The sequence below is a fragment of the Ovis canadensis genome, chromosome 6, assembly GCF_042477335.2.
Source record: "Ovis canadensis isolate MfBH-ARS-UI-01 breed Bighorn chromosome 6, ARS-UI_OviCan_v2, whole genome shotgun sequence".
Taxonomy (NCBI): domain Eukaryota; kingdom Metazoa; phylum Chordata; class Mammalia; order Artiodactyla; family Bovidae; genus Ovis; species Ovis canadensis.
Genome location: NC_091250.1, coordinates 18080886 through 18089709, shown reverse-complemented (window position 1 = coordinate 18089709; position 8824 = coordinate 18080886).

Here is an 8824-nt window from a genome sequence, read left to right as displayed (position 1 = left end):
TATCTGCTAACAGTTAGAGTTTTACTTCTTTTGCAATCTGGATATTTTATTTCTTTTTCTTCTCTGATTGCTGTGGCTAAGACTTCTAAAACCATGTTGAATAGTAGTGGTGAGAGTGGGCACCCTTGTCTTTTTCCTGATTTTAGACAAAACGCTTTCAGCTTTTTGCCATTGAGGATAATGTTTGCTGTAGGTTTATCATATATGTTTTTTATTATGTTGAGGTATGTTCCTTCTATGCCTGCTTTTCAAAAAGTATTTTTTAAAAATCATAAATGGGTGTTGAATTTTGTCAAAGGCTTTCTCTGCATCTCATTTTTAATTGAAAAATAACTGCTTTACATAATTTTGTGGTTTTCTGTCATACATCAACAAGAATCAGACATAGATACACCCATGTCCCCTCCCTCCCATCTCTCTTCCCACTCCACCCTTCAGACTGTTACAGAGCCCCTGTTTGAGTTCCCTGAGTCATATGGCAAATTCCCATTGGCTACCTGTTTTACACATGGTATTGTGAATTTCTATGTTACTCTCTCCATATCTCTCCCCTTCTCCCTCCTCTCCTCCCACCTAGTCCATAGGTCTGTTCTCTATGTCTGTTTCTCCATTGCTGCCCTGAAAATAAATTAATCAGTGCAATCTCTTCAGATTCCATATATATGTCAGTATATAATATTTATATTTCTCTTTCTGACTTACTTCACTCTGTATAATGGGCTCTAGTTTTGTCCACCTCATTAGAACAGATTCAAATGTATTCCTTTTGTGGCTGAGTAGTATTCTATTGTACCGTAGCTTCTTTATCCATTCATCTGTTGATGAATATCTAGGTTGCTTCCATGTTCTAGCTATTGTAAATAGAGCTACAATGAACATTGTGATTCAGTTAAGTTGCTCAGTTGTGTCCAACTCTTTGCAACCCCATGGACTGCAGCACACCAGGCCTCCCTGTCCATCACCAACTCCCAGAGTTTACCCAAATTCATGTCCATTGAGTCAGTGATGCCATCCAACCATCTCATCTTGTCATCTCCCTCTCCTCCTGCCCTCAATCATTATGGTACATGTGTCTTTTTCAGTTTTTATTTCCTCAGGGTATATGCCTAGGAGTGGGATTGCTGTGTCAAATGGTGAGTTTATTCCTAGCTTTTTAAGGAGTCTCTGTACCATCTTCCATAGTGGCTGTATCAGTTTACATTCCCAACAGCAATGCAAGAGTGTTCCTTTTCTCCACACCTTCTCCAGAATTTATTGTTTGTAGACTTTTTGATGATGGCCATTCTGACTGTATGAGGTGGTATCTCATTCTAGTTTTGATTTTCATTTCTCTTATAATGAGTGATATTGAACATCTTTTCATGTCCTTGTTATCCATCTGTATGTCTTCTTTGGAGAAACATCTCTTCAGGTCCCTTTCCCACTTTTTGATTGGGTTGTTTGCTTTTTTAATATTGAGTTGTATAAGCTGCTTATATATTGTGTAAATTAATTCTTTATCAGTTGTTTCCCTTGCTATTATTTTCTCCCATTCTGAGGGTTGTCTTTTCACCTGTGTGTAGTTTCTTTGCTGTGCAAAAGCTTTTAAGTTTAATTAGGTCCTAGTTGTTTATTTTTGTTTTTATTTCCATTACTTTAGGAGGTGAGTCATAGAAGATCTCGCTTTGATTTATGTCATCAAGTGTTCTGCCTGTGTTCTTCTCTAAGAGTTTATTAGTTTCTGGTCTTACATTTAGGTCTTTAATCTATTTGGAGTTCATCTTTGTGTGGCATTAGATAGTGATCTAATTTAATTCTTTTGCACGTAGCTGTCCATTTTCCCAGCACCACTTACTGAAGAGGCTGTCTTTGCCCCATTGTATATTCTTGCTTCCTTTGCAAAAAGTAAGGTACCCATAGGGGAGTGCATTTATCTCTGGGTTCTCTATCATGTTCCATTGGTCTATATATGCGTTTTTATGCCAGTACCATACTGTCTTGATGACTATAGCTTTGTAGTATAGTCTGAAGTCAGGAAGGTTGATTCCTCCAGCTCCATTCTTCTTTCTCAAGACGGCTTTTGCTATTTGGGTTTTTTTGTGTTTACATATGAATTGTGAAATTTTTTGCTCTAGTTCTGTGAAAAAAATCATTGGTAATTTGATAGGGATCACATGGAATCTGTTAATTGCATTTGGTAGTATAGTCATTTTCACAATACTGACTTCCCCCCTTCCAGGAACATGGAATATTTCTCCATCTGTTTATGTTGTCTTTGAATTCTTTCATCGGTCTCATACTTTTCTGTATACAGGTCTATTGTTTCCTTAGGTAGATTTATTCTTAGATATTTTATTGTTCTTGTTGCAATGGAGAATGGCATTAATTCTTTAATTTCTCTTTCTGATTTTTCATTGTTGGTATATAGAAATGCAAGTGATTTCTGTGTATTGACCTTGTATTCCATGACTTTGCTGAATTCGCTGATTAGCTCTAGTAATTTTCTGATAGTTTTGTTTGTTTGTTTTTGGCTGGGGTGGGGGTTCTATGTATAGTATCTTGTCATCTGCAAACAGTGAGTTTTACTTCCTATTTTCCGATCTAGATTCCTTTTATTTCTTTTTTTTTTTTTTCTTTAATTGCTGTAGCTAGGACTTCCAAAACAATGTTGAATAATAGTGGTGAGAGTGGACACCTTTGTCTTGTTCCTGATCTTAGAGGAAAAGCTTTTAGTATTTCACCATTGAGAATAGTATTTGCTGTAGTCTTTTCATATATGGTCTTTACTATGTTGAGGTAGGTTCTTTCTATGCCCATTTTTTGAGGCTTTTTTTTTTTTATATCATAAATGGATGCTGGATTTTGTCAAAGGCTTTTTCTGCATCTATTGAGATGAATATATGATTTTTATCTTCAGTTTGTTGATGTGGTGTATCACTTTGATTTATTTTCATGTATCAAAGAATCCTTATATTCTTGGTATAAGCCTGACTTGATCATGGTGTATGAGCTTTTTAATGTGTTGTTGGATTCTTTTCGCTAGAATTTTATTGAGGATTTTGCATCTATGTTCATCAATGATATTGGCCTGTAATTTTCTTCTTTTGTGTTGTCTTTCCCTGGTGTTGGTATCAGGGTGATTGTGACCTCATAGAATGTGTTTGAAAGTGTTCCTTTCTCTTCAATTTTTGGAAGAGTTTCATGAAAATAGGCATTAGCCCTTCTCTGAATGTTTGATAGAATTCCCCTCTTAAGCCATTTGGCCCTGGACTTTTGTTTTTGGGAAGACTTTTGATCACTGTTTCAATTTCAGTGTTTGTAATTCCCTTTTTTCTTGATGAGTCTGGCTAGTGGTTTGTCAATTTTGTTTATCTCCTCAAAGGACCAACTTTTAGTTTTAATAATCTTTTTAAGTTTAATAATCTTTTCTTTCATTTCTTTTTCAGTTATTTCTGCTCTGATTTTTATGATCTCCTTCCTTCTGCTGACTTTGAGGTTTTTTGGTCTTCTTTTCCTAGCTGCTTTAGATGTAGAGTTAGGCTGTCTATTCAATGCTTTTCTTGCTTCTCGAGGTATGACTATATTGCTATAAACCTCCCTCTTAGAGCTGCTTTTGCTAGGTCTGATAGGTTTTGTCATTATGTTGTTTTCATTGTCATTTGTTTTTAGGAATATTTTTATTTCTTTTTTAAAAAATTTTATTTCTTCAGTAACCTCTTTGTTATTTAGTAATGTTTTGTTTGTGCCTTTTGCTGTTTTTTTTTTTTCCCCTGTAGTTGATCTCTAGTCTCATAGCACTGTGGTCATAGGAGATACTTGATACAATTTCAATTTTCTTAAATTTACTGTGGCTTGATTTGTGGCCCAAGATGTGGTCTATCCTGGAAAATGTTCCATGTGCACTTGAGAAGAAAGTGTATTCTTCTGCATTTGAATGGAAAGTCCTGAAGATATCAATTAGGTCCATCTGGTCTAATGTTTCCTTTAAGGTTTGTGTTTCCTTACTGATTCTGTTTTGATAATCTGCCCATTGATGACAGTGGGGTGTTAAAGTCACCTGCGATTATTGTGTTGCTTTTGATTTCTCCTCCTATGCCTGTTAGTGTTTGCCTTATGTATTGAGGTGCTCCTATGTTGGTTGCATAGACATTTACAGTTGTTATGTCCTCTTGGGTTGATCTCTTGATCATTATGTAGTGTCCTTCTTTGTCTCTTATGATATTCTTTATTTTAAAGTCTATTTTGTCTAAAATAAAGATTGCCACTCCAGCTTTCTTTTGGTTTCCATTCACATGGAATATCTTTTCCATCCTTTTGCTTTCAGTCTGTATATGTCTCTAGGTCTGAAGTGGGTCTGCTAGAGGCAGCATATATATGGGTTTTGGTTTTATATCCATTAAGTCAGTCTGCATTTTTGGTTAGTGCATGTAATCCATTTACATTTAAGGTAATTATTGATACACATGTTCCTACTGGCATCTTCTTGATTTGGGGGGGTTTGTTTTTGTAGGTATTTCCTTTCTCTTGTGTTTACTGGCTATGTAAATCCCTTTAGTATTTGTTGCAAGGCTGGTTTGGTGGTGCTGAATTCTCTTAACTTCCACTTGTCCATGAAACTTTTGATTTCTCCACCAATTCTGAATGAGATCTTTGCCAGATATAGTAATTGGGGTAGTAGGTTTTTCTGTCTCAGTACTTTAAATATATCCTGCCATTCCCTTTTGGCCTGTATAGTTTCTGCTGAAAGATCTGCTGTGAATCATATGGATTTTCCCTTGCATGTTACTTGTTGCTTTTCCCTTGCTGCTTTTAATACTCTTTCTTTGTGCTTAATCTCTATTAGTTTGATTAATATGTATCTCAATGTGTTTCTCCTTGGGTTTAACCTGTTGGGGACTCTCTGTACTTTTTGAACTTGGTTGACTATTTCCTTTCCCATGTTGGGGAAGTTTTCAACTATAATTTCTTCAAAAATGTTCTTAGTGCCTTTCTTTTTGTCTTCTTCTTCTGGGACCCCTATAACTCGAATGTTGGTGTGTTTAATATTGTCCCAAAGGTCTCTGAGGCTTTCGTCAATTTTTTTCATTCCTTTCCTTTTATTCTTCTCTTCAGCAGTTATTTCCACCATTCTATCCTCCAGCTCACTTATCTGTTCCTCTGCTTCAGTAATTCTGTCATTTGTTCCTGCTAGGGTATTTTTAATTTCAGTAATTGTATTAGTCATCTGTGTTTGCTTATTCTTTATTTTTTCTATTTCCTTGGTGATTGTATTAACTGTGCTAAATGCTTCTTGCATCTTTTCCATTCTTTTTTCAAGTCTTTGGAGCATCTTTACTATCATTATTCTGAATTTTTTTTCTGGGAGATTATTTATTTCCTCTTCATTTATTTGATCTTGTGCATTTCTACCTTGCTCTTTCATTTGTATTGTATTTCTCTGTCTTTTCATTGTCTCCCCCCCCCCCCAATTTGCTCCACTTGAGGTCTCTTCCCCAGGCTTTAGGGTAGTATTATTTCTTCCTTTTGATTTTTGCCCTTGGAAGGAAATATTGGTTGGGTGGCTTATGTTAATTTCTTGTTGGGGGTGACTTGTGCCTGTATTCTAGTGGAAGGAGATAAAGCAGGTAATTACAGAAACAGTGGGATATATACACACACGCACTTCCACACATACAATTATAACCAAAGTGTTCTAATAAAAAGTACAGAAGATTGATTTGGTGAGCAAAGGAAACTAGAGGTGATATCAATCAATTGAAAACAGAGTTAGCTAATGCTCATTTTGGAAATCTGAGCATGAGCAGAAGTCCACCTGGGGAATATAGCATGGAGAGCTCAAAAATTTAACTTACATTGTGAAAGAAGAAAGAGTGAAGGAAAAAAGGGAGAATTAAAAAAGAGACAGATGAAAGAGGAAAAGGGACGGAAAAGAAAAAAGGAGAGGGTGGAGAAGAGGATTACAAAATTTAAAAAGAGAGAGAGAAAAGAAAAAAATAGAAAAGCAAAGATGAATAGATGTGTGTGGAAAAGATTTATATATATTCAGGAATAGCTACAGCCAGTACAGAACAGTAGGAAAAGCAGTTGAATATATCCCCACCCCCCCAAAATCCAAAAAACTCATCAAGAAAAAAGGAAAACAAAAGTGAGAAACAGAAAAAAAGAAGATAACCTAAAATGAACCTTTTCCTTGCTTTTTTTTTTTTCTTTTTGACAAGAAACACGAAGAAGAAAACTCCACAACACTGCAAAAAACAAATATGGGGGTGGAAATATGTTGGGGGAAATATGTGATTTATAGGAAAAAAAAAATCCTAAAATGAAACTTTTTTTTTAACAAGGAAAACTCCACAGCACTATAAGAAACTAATGTGATGGCGGATATATGTTGGGGAATAAGCAATGTAATTTATAGGAAGAAACAATCTTAAAATGATTTTTTTTAATAAGAAAAACAAAGAGGAAAACTCCACAGCACCCCTAAATGCTAGTCTGAAGGTGGAGATATGTTGGGGGAGTAAACAGTGTGATTTATAACAGAAAAAAAGAAAAGAAAAAGAAAGGCAAAAAAATTTAAAAAAGGTTTTCAAGGTCATAATTCTTGGCTGTGGAGTCTGCCCCTGTGGATGGGGTTGGCTTAATGCCCTGTGATGTTTTCCTGGTTGGCAGAGCTTGTGCCTGCGTTCTGGCTGATGCAGCTGGATCTCATCTCTCTGAAGGGCAGTGCAGTGTCCAGTAGCAGGTTTTGGAGTGTTTACGGGTTCAGTATGACTTGGGGCAGTTGTTCTAGCTTTTGCGGTGTTCAGCTCAGTTTGCGGTATTAGGCGCGTGTATTTCCGCAGCTGCTCCAAAGTGGCTCTCTCAGCATAACTGCAGTGCCACCAGTCCCCTGCTTGTCTCTGGGATCATTGCTGGTGGTTCTGTTCCCCTGTCCCGCCCTGCGTTGCAGGCCGAAACTTGCTAGGTAGGTGCTTCTGTGGATCCTTCTGCATCGCAGCGACTTGTGTAGGCTTCCCTCAGCCCCCTAAGCTCACCCTCTGTGTCGCAGGGTTGTGCGCACTTGATTCTGAGTTCCCTAGGTTCACCCTCTGTGTCACAGGCTTGTGTGCACTTGTTTCAGCTCCCCAGGCTGGTCTCTGCCTCTCAGGGCTAGTGTGAACTTGTTTTGGCTCCCCATGCCCGCCTTCAGTGTCAGAGGGTTTATGTGCACTTGTTTCATCTCATTGCCTGCACTCTTGGTAGCAGGGGTTATTTGTTTTTCTTTTAGCTGTGCCGGGAGGGTCGTGTGTGCTGCCCACATCAGTACACCTCCCCTCTATCGGCACCCCAGTCCCGCCCTTTGCACCAGCTGTGTTTGCTTGTCAGCTACCTGGGCCTGCCCACTGTGATGCCCGCTAACTAGGTTTGTTTGCCCTGTCACACTCGGCTACCTGGGCCCACCCTCTGGGCTGTAAGGAACAGCACATGAGGGTTGTGTGTGCTGGCTGGGTGTGTATGCTCACCACTCTTGGTTCCCGAGCTGCTATCTGTTTGGGTCCACCGTCCATGAGTTGTGAATGGGCTGAAAAGTGCAGCGTTCTCTGCTTACTGCTCCAAGTGCCTACTTTGCCTGGTTTTCCAAGACTTCAGAGCTCTCCTTTGGGCCTGCCTGTGAGGGAGTTTCCCTGTACCTAACTACTCTTGTTTTAGGGCTCCCCCCCTGCTCCTTGGGGCACAAGCTGCTGCCCTGATGTTCTTTCCCCTTTTCATGTCTCCCTCCTCTCTCCTACCTCATTTCAGGGAGCTTAGCCTGTCCCCCTGGAGGCCTGGGGTCTTGTCACCTAGAGGTTGCTTTGTAGGAGTTGTTCCATAACTTGATGAGTTTTTGATGTATTTGGGGGAGGGTTGGTGATCTTCCTGTGCTACTTTTCTGTCGTCTTCTCTCCCTTTCCTCAATTTGTTAATATGGTGCATCACATTGATTGATTTGCAAATATTAAAGAATCCTTGCATCACTGGAATAAAGCCCACTTGGTCATGATGCATGATCTTTTAAATATGTGTTAAATTCTGTTTGCTAGAATTTTGTTGAGAATTTTTGCATCTATGTTCATCAGTGACATTGGCCTGCCTGTAGTTTTCTTTCTTTCTGTGTGTGTATGTATGTGTGTGTGATCTCTGTGTGTGTCATCTTTGTCTGATTTTGGTATCAGGGTGACTGTAGTCTCATAGAATGAGTTTGGGGGTTTGCCTTCCTCTGCAATTTTCTAGAAGAGTTTGAGTAGGGTATCTGGTTCTGGGCTTTTGTTTGTTGAAAGATTTTTTTGATTACAGTTTTGATTTCCATACCTCTGATTGGTCTGCTCAGATTTTATATTTTTTCCTGGTTCAATTTTGGAGGGTTACACTTTTCTAAGAATTTGACCATTTCTTCCAAGTTGTACATTTTATTAGCATATAGTTGCTCATAGTAGTCTCTTATGATCTTTTATATTTCTGTGATGTCTGTTATGATTTCTTCATTTTCATTTCTAATTTTATTGATTTGATTATTCTCCTTTTTTTTCCTTGATGAATCTGGCTAAGTTTTTCTATTCTGTTTATCTTTTCAAAGAACCAACTTTTAGTTTTGTCGATCTTTGATATAGTCTTCTTCATTTCTTTTTCATTTATTTTTGCTCTGATTTTTATGATTTATTTTCTTCTGCTAACTTTGGGAGCTTTTGTTCTTCTTTTTCCAGTTGTTTTTGGTGTAAGTTTAGATTGTTTATTTGATGTTCTTCTTGTTTAGTGATGTAGGCTTGTATTGCTATGAGCTTCCCTCTTAGCACTGCTTTTACTGAATCCCATTGGTTTTGTGCTGTTG